Below are 10,548 nucleotides of genomic sequence, written 5' to 3' on the forward strand. Positions count from 1 at the left end.
CTTTTCATTAAGTGCTTGGCCAGAAACTACTTAAGTCAAAGCAAACATTATCATTATCTTCCATTGGTTTTGCATAATTACAAAGCAGTAACCAAGATAAATGTGAGCTACACAACTGCAGAGCCCTTTCCCCTGCCTACAGCTGGTGTAACAGACTCAAAGTCCTCCTATTCATAGAATTCCAGCGTATTCAGTTTTAGTAATGTCAGCTACTTCCCTGCAGGGCTATAACCATGTAACTTTCCTAGAGTTCCCTGTTCATCAATGCCAAATGTTGCTCCACTATCAACTGCCAAGTAACACTGGCAAGCAGACAAGCGAGATTGCTTTTCACCTTCTCCAGTCAGAAGAAATAATCGAACCTATTAAGACAGACAGAATGGGTTTGTTGCTACCTGTTACAACTGCAGACATAAACTACTTATTTCTGATTCAGGTTGGTAATAATCTATGAACAAAAAAATCACAAAGTGATGTTTAGATACGTGGGCAAATTTCAGGCTCAGCAACTGTATGTTTCTGGGGACCATATGGTCCAAGTTAAGAGTCAGGAGCAGCTTCCATGCCATGGGCAAACCTAATTTTAAAATCTGTTTCCAAAACACGGCCCTGGAAAACCTAGATGAGCCAGCAAACATGAAGTCAGAGACCCTGAGAGCCACAAGGCTGTCCACATGGATAGGCTAAGCCATACACCCAAGAAGCTCCAACTCTGAGGCAGCCTCTTAGTTTCCAGAAAGAAAGAAAAAAGTCATCAAACTGCACTTCCATGGAACAGTTTGAGTCTGACAAGTGCATTTTCCACTGGAACACTTTTTCATCAGAAAGCTTCTGTCTAGCTTTATAAAAGAAACCTATATTAAATCCTGAACTCCACCGTAGGCTTCTCTGGCAGGGAGAGGTGTGCCCTTTACCTTCCAAACAAAGTTGTTTGTGTCTATTTGTAAAACATGTTTTAAAAGCAGCAACTTAGAAGGTTAAATTCATTTATATTTTTGCAGGCTGCTGAAATACAGGCCGTATGTCCCAAAAAGCAGCAACCAAGAATGATGAAACAAAAATTCTAAAGCATAATATAAAAGCTATTGAAGGTAAAATAATTTAAAGGGGTAAAGATCATGTTCAAGCAACATTACCTCGTGATCACATTAACATTAGACAATGTGCACAGTACAATAATCTACTGTGTGGTCCCAGCACAGTATCTCGCAATATCAAGTAAAAGAAATAATAATGGTTTAAGCAAATATATTTACCAGGTCTCAGTTACAGAAAACCAGAATAAAAACATACTATCAAAGAGTTTCTATTCAGAGGAGCACATAAAACATGGCTTGGTAGATTTTACAATTCACTTAGTTTATCCCTCCACCTATGGAAGTATTATCTTTCTCTAAGTTATTATTTTAATCCAACTATTTTTACATCATAATAACCATCATTCAAACCAAATAAAGTACGAAGATACAGCCTGTGAACAGTTAGCCACCACTGTGTTTAACAGAACATTTTTTCCTGCTGATATTATAGGCTGTGAATAGTAAAGCATTTTATATTCCTATAAAACTGTTTTTCTGAACAGCACTACAGAGCAAGTTATAAAATATGCTTTGTAAAGGTAAAATATGCAACAATGCATGTATACAGCCCAAGCAACACATGGTGCCCACAGCACCTCCCTTCACTCCAAAAGAAAGACGGGGCAGAGGTCACCTCAGAAACATAGCTGTGGCCACCAGAACCAGGCCAGCAGTTTAAGTCAAATTAAACAAATGCACCAAAAACCATCAATGATCTTTGAAAAGCAGAAAAAACAATGAAATTAGTTCACCACTTGATGCACCTCACTCTGCACCTTTTACCTACAGTTTGTCTTTGAGATTCTGAGCTTTCCAGTATACTGACTTCCTCTGCCTCTACCTGCAAAGTACCTATCACTCAATAAGAGTTTCAGTGAGATTGAGAATGTAAGATTTTGTGTAAAAAAAAAAAAAAGAGAGAGAGAATAAAATAAACACCAGTGCGTACATTGCATATGTTACCACAGCACAGACCTGGAGTGTTGCACTTCATACAAAAAGTTTCAGACTTGCATCTTCCTCCAGTCAAATTCTCTATGACTATTCAGAGTGAGAAGACATGTGATCACATCAAAAAAGACAGTCCACACGTTTTCACAGATCCGTAAGCCCTTTCCCTTTTCCTTTTCTTTTTTTGGAGGGAGGGGCAGGGGGGAGGAAATGAGGGAGAAGTCTGCCACTTTATTTTGGAGTCACTTACACATCCGTAAACTATAAAGGATTTCCGTAACGGTATGGCGCTGAGAGAAGGTACAACTGATGCCCAGAGTTTCATCAAAGATGTCCAAAATAAACAAATTATGTCTTCAATTAATGACATGCAAGTAGAAATTCAGTAGCTAAATTAGTTGAATAACCATCAAGAGATGTTAGTCACCAACTAGAAAATTATGAGAATAGCAGAGAGAAACATTCATCCTAAAGTTCCTGTAATTAATGTTTGAGAATGACAGGTTCAGCTGACAGCATCTGTATGCATGGGAACAGAAGACACTCCTCTTTAGGTGCAAAGGCAAGGAACCTCCACTTCTATTAGGAAGTAAAGATTCCTCTTTGCTTTCCACCTCCACGCAACTCAAACTTTTTGATTCAGTGCAAGCACAAGGATCCAGCCTGTGCAGGACTTAGGAGAAAGATATAGCTCCTCAGTCAAAACACACTTTTCTATTAACTCTGTTAACAACCTGATGTGTTTTACCAAGGGTCCCCAAACATACTCATTATGCCGCTGCAATCTCTAATGGATTATTTACGTGTATCATACAACAAGGCACACAATAAGATAAAAAAATCTACATTAGTGTTTCAATACTGTCCCTGACCCAGCTTGTTCTGATAGACGTGCTCAATTCCACCACCAAGGAAGTGCTCTGCCCCAGAGCWCACTTTCCAGCTGTCCCTTCTCTCCGCTGGACAACACAGTCCTGCTCTCACAGAAACACACAACCAGGCCCTCTCTTCCCTGGCTACTCCTGCTCCTGCTCCTCCGCTGCCATGAGGGTGAGCAGCTCCCCRACTTGGCTGAATAGCACGTGATTAGAGAGCAATCAGCTCCTAATTTAAACAAGATACAAATGCAAAATGATAGCTGACAAATCACGTGGTAAGGTTAGCAGTGCCTTCCTATCAGATACAATCAGGCAGTCACAGCATTGGATACCTAAGGAAGAGAGGAAGTGTTCAAAAGCACATTCCAGAGGAGGTCGTGGGGAGCAGCAGCCGATCCCAGCACAGGCCAGTGTCATTTCCAGCGCTGCTGCTGTCCTCTCCAGGAGCACTTGCAGAGAAAGGTAATTCTGAAGCAGAGCCAGAGTTCCACGGGAGCCCCGCACCAGGGGATGTGCCAATTCAGCACATCCCCACTTTGCTCTGCCTGCGATCCCTCGAGGAAATCACAGCTCTCTCCTGAAGCAAGCGTTGCCCATTTGCTGCTCCCATGGGAAGAAGAGTTTTTGGCATTTCTGTGAGCTAAGCTTCGGTGGAAATTCTGTCAGCAGCACTGCCATGCACCGGCCAATGCTGGCGTAACCCAGGCTGAATCAAGCCCAAAGCGTGGGTCTTGAATAAATTAGACGGAGAGACTAGACAGAGTGGGCAGAGACTGGCTGAGCAAGCAAGAGAGACAGCTGATCTTCTGATAACGCTGAGCTGAGATGCAGGCCAAGAGGGGAACACTTCTAACCGTTCCCTCAACTCACTTTTCCTCTTCCTATGAAAATACATTTGGACTCTTCCCTGCAAGAAAATGTTTAATGAACTTCTATTAACTCCTTGGCTGCTGCAGCTAGCATAGGTTTACCGTAATGTAGAGCTGCAGATTTCTGGCAAAAGAGATAAAAGTTAAAATAACACCATGAGCCAACTGTTATTTTTTTAGAGGAACCTTTGTCTGTTTCTCTTCTTATGTGGATAAAGCTGGTACCTGCTAAAACTGCACYCAAAGTATTTGCTGATCACTTCCACACAAAATTTAAGTGGTGTGCCCATAGATTGAGTATTAAAAAGAATGACAAACTGTACCTGAAAACCTGGTAGGCTGGTCTTTAAAATGTGGTTCTGCAAGTCTGAATATACCCAATGTACAAAGAAATCCTAGCTACGGTTCCAGAATGAAAGAATAGCTCTTATTAGTTGTTTTCCAGAGACACACAATCAAACCTTCACTATAAAACAACTTCAGTTGTTAAACTCCTCAGTATTTCAGAGCAAATGCTAGGAGCCAGTTCCCCTCTGAGAAGTGGCACAGCTCTGCTGACCTCCCCAGAGCTTTATTCAACTCTCCCACAGATTCAAAAATTTCCATCCTTACAGATGGGCAAAACTCGACTAGACAGAGCTATGAGCAACCTGATTTAAGTTTACCCTGATTTTAGCAGGGGCTGGACCACACAGCCTTCAGCGGTCCCTTCCCACCTAAAGGGCAGAGACCCAGAAGCAAGGCACTTGGTGCATCCCAGAAGCAATACTGAAAGTGCCTCCCTCTGCGCAGCTGGCACCTTCCACCTAGAGCAAGCAGCAAAGCAGGGCTGTGAGGGGATGGTCCAGCAAACAGGAYGCAGCAACCAGCAGCTCAGACACACAACAACCAGCTTTCCCAAGCCTGTGCATGCACTGCTCCACATCTTGGAGCCTGGAGATGCAGATGCTGCGACCCGGCAGGTCCTGCGCAGCCTCAGATCCAGCTCTAGCAAGCATATACGCACACGCATAGCAAAGCAGCACTGCACATGGCACAGAGCACAAATGCCAATGGCAACGTACATCTAGCACGTCTAACCTTTATTTCCACACATCCCATATACTATAAATTAGGACTGCTTTGCTCAATATTAGATTTATTAAATTAGAATTGTTTCACTAAATATTAGAAAAGAATGCTGTTTTTAAATAGTGTGTGCCCTTTTCAGCATTTGGTGAAGACCCTTAGGCGAGGTCTTGAAAGCTATTTCAATAATATAAAAAGGAAAATCTGTGAAGCAACACTAGACTTTGAAAACAAAAAGTTTATCTTCTATTATCCTAGAATGGATAAGCACTTCACATCTTCAAAATCTCAGTTCATTTTTTTATGCAAAATACGTGTTTTATAAGCAAAGGATTGCTTCTGGCATACAGATTTTTACTGTGCAGTAAGTTAGCCTGGATGTCTCTGCCATGCAGAGAGCCTAATACGATAACTATTTCTCACTCTGACAGTAAGAGCACCGCTGTCCCAGAATCCTGGCTCAGTTCAACTAAAAAAATAACATGCTGAGCAGCTCTACGGGTGTCTTTGGCTCTGCAGCCGTGAGGCCTATAGGCAAGTCAAGAGTTCAAAACGACAAGCAAGTTTCCCGCAGCAACACTGAACACTTTTCTAACCTTAACTCCCATCATACTGTGACAGCTAAATACAGCAATTGGACAATAGTATTTGACATTAAGCAGATTTTTCCATGCTGGTTCCGACAGTTTGCTGTCTCTTTTGCAGCGACAGACTCATTTAACCTGCCAGCCAGGCACTGTTCTCCTTCCAAGCCAAAGACGGACACATTTCTGGCACACATTCCCCAATTGTTCCACATGGGAATGTCAGTGGGTCCACTCTGACACCCAACTTACGTGGCTGTATAAGACACAAAAAGCACGAGTATGCCGCCACAAAAACACAAAAACTATTTGCTGGGCCAGCCAAGCATGGCCCAGGAACAGAAAGCAATCAGCAGGCACTTTCTTCAAAGAAAGGGTGTGCTCAGGGGATACCAAACCATGCCTTAGTAGCCCTCGACACACCTCACACCCAATAGGAAACAGAAGTGGCTATAGGGCAACATTATCCTCTCCAGACTTCACTTCCAAGGGGGAGGGAGGRGGGAACGGGATGGGACGGGACACGGGACAGGACAGGGAGAGACCAGGTCACAATTCCTGCATTACTGCCAGCGATACTGCGTATCACTGCTAATGGCCATCAACATGGGCAGATTTCTAGCAACCTCCCATGAAAAAATGCACCAGCAATCTCAGGTGTTCTGCCCGGCCCAGCAACACGGATTTGGCTGTGGCATGGGGCAGGACGCAGGCCCAGCGCCCAGCCAAGCCCCAAAGGCCTGACACTGCTGTCTGAAGGCTTCTCACCACCCCACGCCGCCCAGCCACCCTGCCCTGTCCAATGCTGCAGACTGACCTAGTGAAGAGGGTGCCCAGAGCAAGCAGCACCCAAGAGATGGACAAGCCTCTCTGACCCCTCTGAGTTCAAAGAAACTCAGAGACCAAGAAAAATGTTCCAAATTTCCAGCTGGAGACAGGATAGAGGATCCCAGGAGCTGAGAGGCTGAGAGGGTTTGATCACCCAAGAATGTGTACTTATGTGTACGCATCTCCTTTGCACGCTGGTGGCTTTGTAATAGTCACTACTCAGAAACCAGCTCAGAGGGACAAGAAAGATGAGCTCAAAAAACAGTTAACCAGGAGCAAATCCAAGCCCTCTGGGAGAGAGTCTCATAAACGTGACGGTGTGTAACACTTGCCAGTGAATATCCTCAAGTGCTAAGCAATGCCTCTAACTTGTGCTTTAAAATGCTCCCCCTTAGGCTACTGGAAGTTTTATTTCAGGTTAGAGCCCTTCTTTCTTCCCCCAGAGTACACCGTAACTTCCCCCAAATCCTTTGTTACTGGGAGAGCAATACTTTATTTTTAAAAGGTAAGTTTATTTTTAAAAGGCACGTCTGCTACAGCATAACAGAAYAGGCTGTCAATACTGATCCCACGGCTTTGACTCACCCTGCCTGTAAGAGACACTGGGAATTCACTCTGTACACAGGGAAGAGGAAAAGATGAAATATCAGGAGGGAAAACAAAGAAGAAGAGAGATAGGAAAAAAGAATGTTCCCGAAAGGAAACAAATTTTCATTTGAAACCTCAGCTGAACATCACCAGGCTATTCTGATGTCCGCCAGTAAGACATGAGAGAGAGAGAAGCTTGAAGAGGATGAAAATGATTAAGACTGTAGACAAAAGAACTGCGGCTTCCATTTGGTATTTCTGAGGCTTTAATGGTCATGAATCATTTCGTAAAATGAGAAGTAGAAAGGAAAACAAAGATTCTCCAGCAAGTCAACATTCAAAGTATTCTTCCAGATAAAAGCTAGAAGTTCTTCATACTTCAGTGGAGATATGTAAGCAAAACCAGAAACCACAGGTTTTAATTTAACAGGCTACATTTTACTTTCCAATGTACCTTCCAGAGACGAGCCCAACTTCACTGAACTGTCAAAAAAAAAAAAAAAAAAAAAGACAGCGGTTCTTCTCACTTCTCTATCTATGCACCAACCTGAACAAGAATGAGGCCATTTTGTAGGTCTGAAACCCTGAGAAAAACTCAAACTGATGCTGCAAACTGAGAACTGATGAGAAAACAATCAAAGGAGATGTCCACAGTACAAAATTTAGCTACAAATATTTTTTCCAGCACAKTGTGATGGATTATCAGAAACTCTCCATGCCATAATAGTTCCACTCTAAATATATATATATATATATATACACACACATGTATGTATTTTATATATATATATTTTTTTTTTTTACTGAGTCTGGGGAGTAAGATCAAAGTGAACATATGTACCTACACCCTCTTGATCTTTGGGGTTCAAGCAGGGAGGTAAGGAAGGAACAAGATGGAAGGTGGTCTTCACTGCAGGGTGAAAAAGCTTATGATTAATTCCTGACCATTTTCATGAGCAGAGATTCAAAGTCTTTAACTCCTAATGTTTTGTTCAAGTAGAGATGGCCTCCTATTAGCCAATGTCTGCTATACTTCTAACAAGAAGTTTTTCTGGTGATCCAGGTAGCTAGATAGTTTGGATCCTGTTTTGGATAATATTGTTCTAAGAATCAGAGGCTAATGAATCGCTGAATGTATTTAAAGCSATCCTCATGAACATTTGTGTTAAACTCCATACAGAAAACATTCAAGTTTGCAGGAGGGAAGACAAATGACATGAAAAACATTGTGCTAAGGCAGCATCATTGCTGAATGACACATTGCAGGAAAGAAAAAAATGAGCACACAGGAAAACAGAAACTGTGATTTTATTCACAAAGAATCACCGTAAATGAAGCAGACAGGTAGACAGTCCCTGCCAAGCCCTAATCCACCAGTCCTCCCATTATTCCCAAAGAAACAGAGTAGCCTGAAACCTACTTCACCTTTTGAAATCCCAACACAGGCCCAAACTTTCTGACACTGCTATGTGAAGCTGCTCATAGCATAGCTCATCCAGTTAACACGGCAAACACCCACATTAGACTGTGCCCTGCAAATGCCTTGCATGCAGTGAGACGCACGCTCTGTGGGTGCTGTTTCCCCCCAGTCCTTTGCATCTGCCGTCTTGGGTGGCCAAGTGCTACCTGTCCCTTCACAAAAGCCTGGCCGAAGACCCACCAGCTGCATTCAGAAAGTCTCTGTGCCACACGAGATCAAACAGCTCCACCACACCTCCACAATGAAAACGAGCACCTGGAACAYACACACACAACACAATCTATAACAACTCTTCTTGTGAGTAGCAAGTGTAGCATAAATCTGTTTCTAACCTGTCAACRAATTAATCAGAGTCACAATCTGCCTTATGCAGGACTTGTCCAGGATGGGCAATCTGCCTTCCTATGACAGGGAACAAAGTGGCAAATCCATTACGAAATTCACTTCTCACCCCAGACATGAAGTACAACTCAACCACAGTGRTGCCACTTTTATAACTGAAAATTCATGGAATACACAGGATATTGGCAGGTAGCAAGCCAAACAGCTCTGCTGCTAGTACACTTTAGTTATTTCCTTTATTCCCAATTTACTAGCCCTCAGCATTCAGCCTCCGTCTGTCCACAATGTGACACAGACAAGGTGTGGCAAAGCAGCCAGCCAGAGGTGTACGGGCCAAAAGTGGTAAGAAAGATGTTTGAGGTTTTTCAGTATAAACCAATATTTACCGGTACGGCAGTCTGCTTTTCTTCAGCAGGCTTTTAGTGGTAAATATTGGTTTAAAACGAAAACCAGAAGCCTTAATTACATATCTGAATACTGGAATTATGTTATAGATCTATAAGATTTATTTTATTGTAGGGAGCAGCGATGCATAGAAAAGGTCAAAGCCAACACAGATTGCACAAATAACCATTTCAGTATACCTATAGACTTTGTTTCAGGAGTATGGCCAACAGAAATTGATCCMAGAAACCCAATCCACTGTTGAATAGTTTTAATCTAAGAATTTTACAAACCATATTGGAGCCAACTATTCTGTTCTGCAATATTCACTATCATTTCAACTTAACAACAAATAAATTAAATTATTCTTGCCAAATGCATTTTATTAGWGTCTTAAGAGTTATTACATCACAACTCAAGTCTCTTCAAGAAATCTTATTTTTTTAAAAAACCTCAGCTGAGCTATTTGCTTTCTATGTCCATTATACCGAAAGCAGCCAACAAACACTGCTTATGATGTTACTCAAGAACTCATTCACCCTCATTGAAGTTTGAGATCTATGTCTTATCATCATCAAAAAATGGGAAATCCTAATTAATGATAAAATCCTTAATCCTAAGACTGCTTGTATTCAGTAAAGTACTGATCAAATCACCAGTAAATTATTTTTTATTCTATATGCAAATGGTTCAAACATTTATACRTTTGAGTTAAAGCTTACATTGTCTAGAAAGAACTTCCCATTCATGGCCCAATTTTGTAGTTTTTTTCTTCAAAACTTCATGCTACATTCTTACATATTTAAGAAGTAGCAGGATAAAGGCTTTGTGCCTTGTAATTCAATACATTAACATTTGTCCTAAATGGTCTTCRGGGTCTAGAGGTTAAGTATCTATGTGACATGCTTATTATTTTCACTTACTGAGTCACAACAGATTCCACAGACGTTCCCATTTCTTATTTCACAATATGAATACCGGATATGATGCTGAAAAATCTAGTTATATTAGGAAGTAACTGCCACCTTCATCCTGGTTGTTTTCTGACCASTTAGCAGCAATAGGCACTAGCGCATGAACACACGTTGGCTTAGACGATCTCATTCAAACACGCATGGCATTACAAGGACTTAATTGCTAATGCCTTCATAGTGGAATCAACTCTTAACTACAAGAGCAGCAAGCTTGAAGTCTTACAATGAATACATAAGAGGCTTTTCCACACAATTTGTAATAATTAAGGTTAAAATACATCTCTAGAATCACACCGTGTGTTCGGACAAGTCACTAGTATGACCGATGAGGCAAAGGTCCTAAGGAAGAAAGCAAACAACTCTAGCAAAGAACAACTTGCAGTAAAACATGCAAGTGTGAAAAATCACCAGAAATGAAACAGTAAATCCTAGACTTCCTCATTTTTACATATAACACCAGTACTTGCACAGAGACTCTCCTCAATATTTTTAAATGCTAAAAAAATTTCAACATTCATATAAT

The sequence above is a fragment of the Rhea americana genome, unplaced genomic scaffold, assembly GCF_003343005.1.
Source record: "Rhea americana isolate MKP2758 unplaced genomic scaffold, rheAme1 scaffold_2, whole genome shotgun sequence".
NCBI classification, from domain to species: Eukaryota; Metazoa; Chordata; class Aves; order Rheiformes; family Rheidae; genus Rhea; species Rhea americana.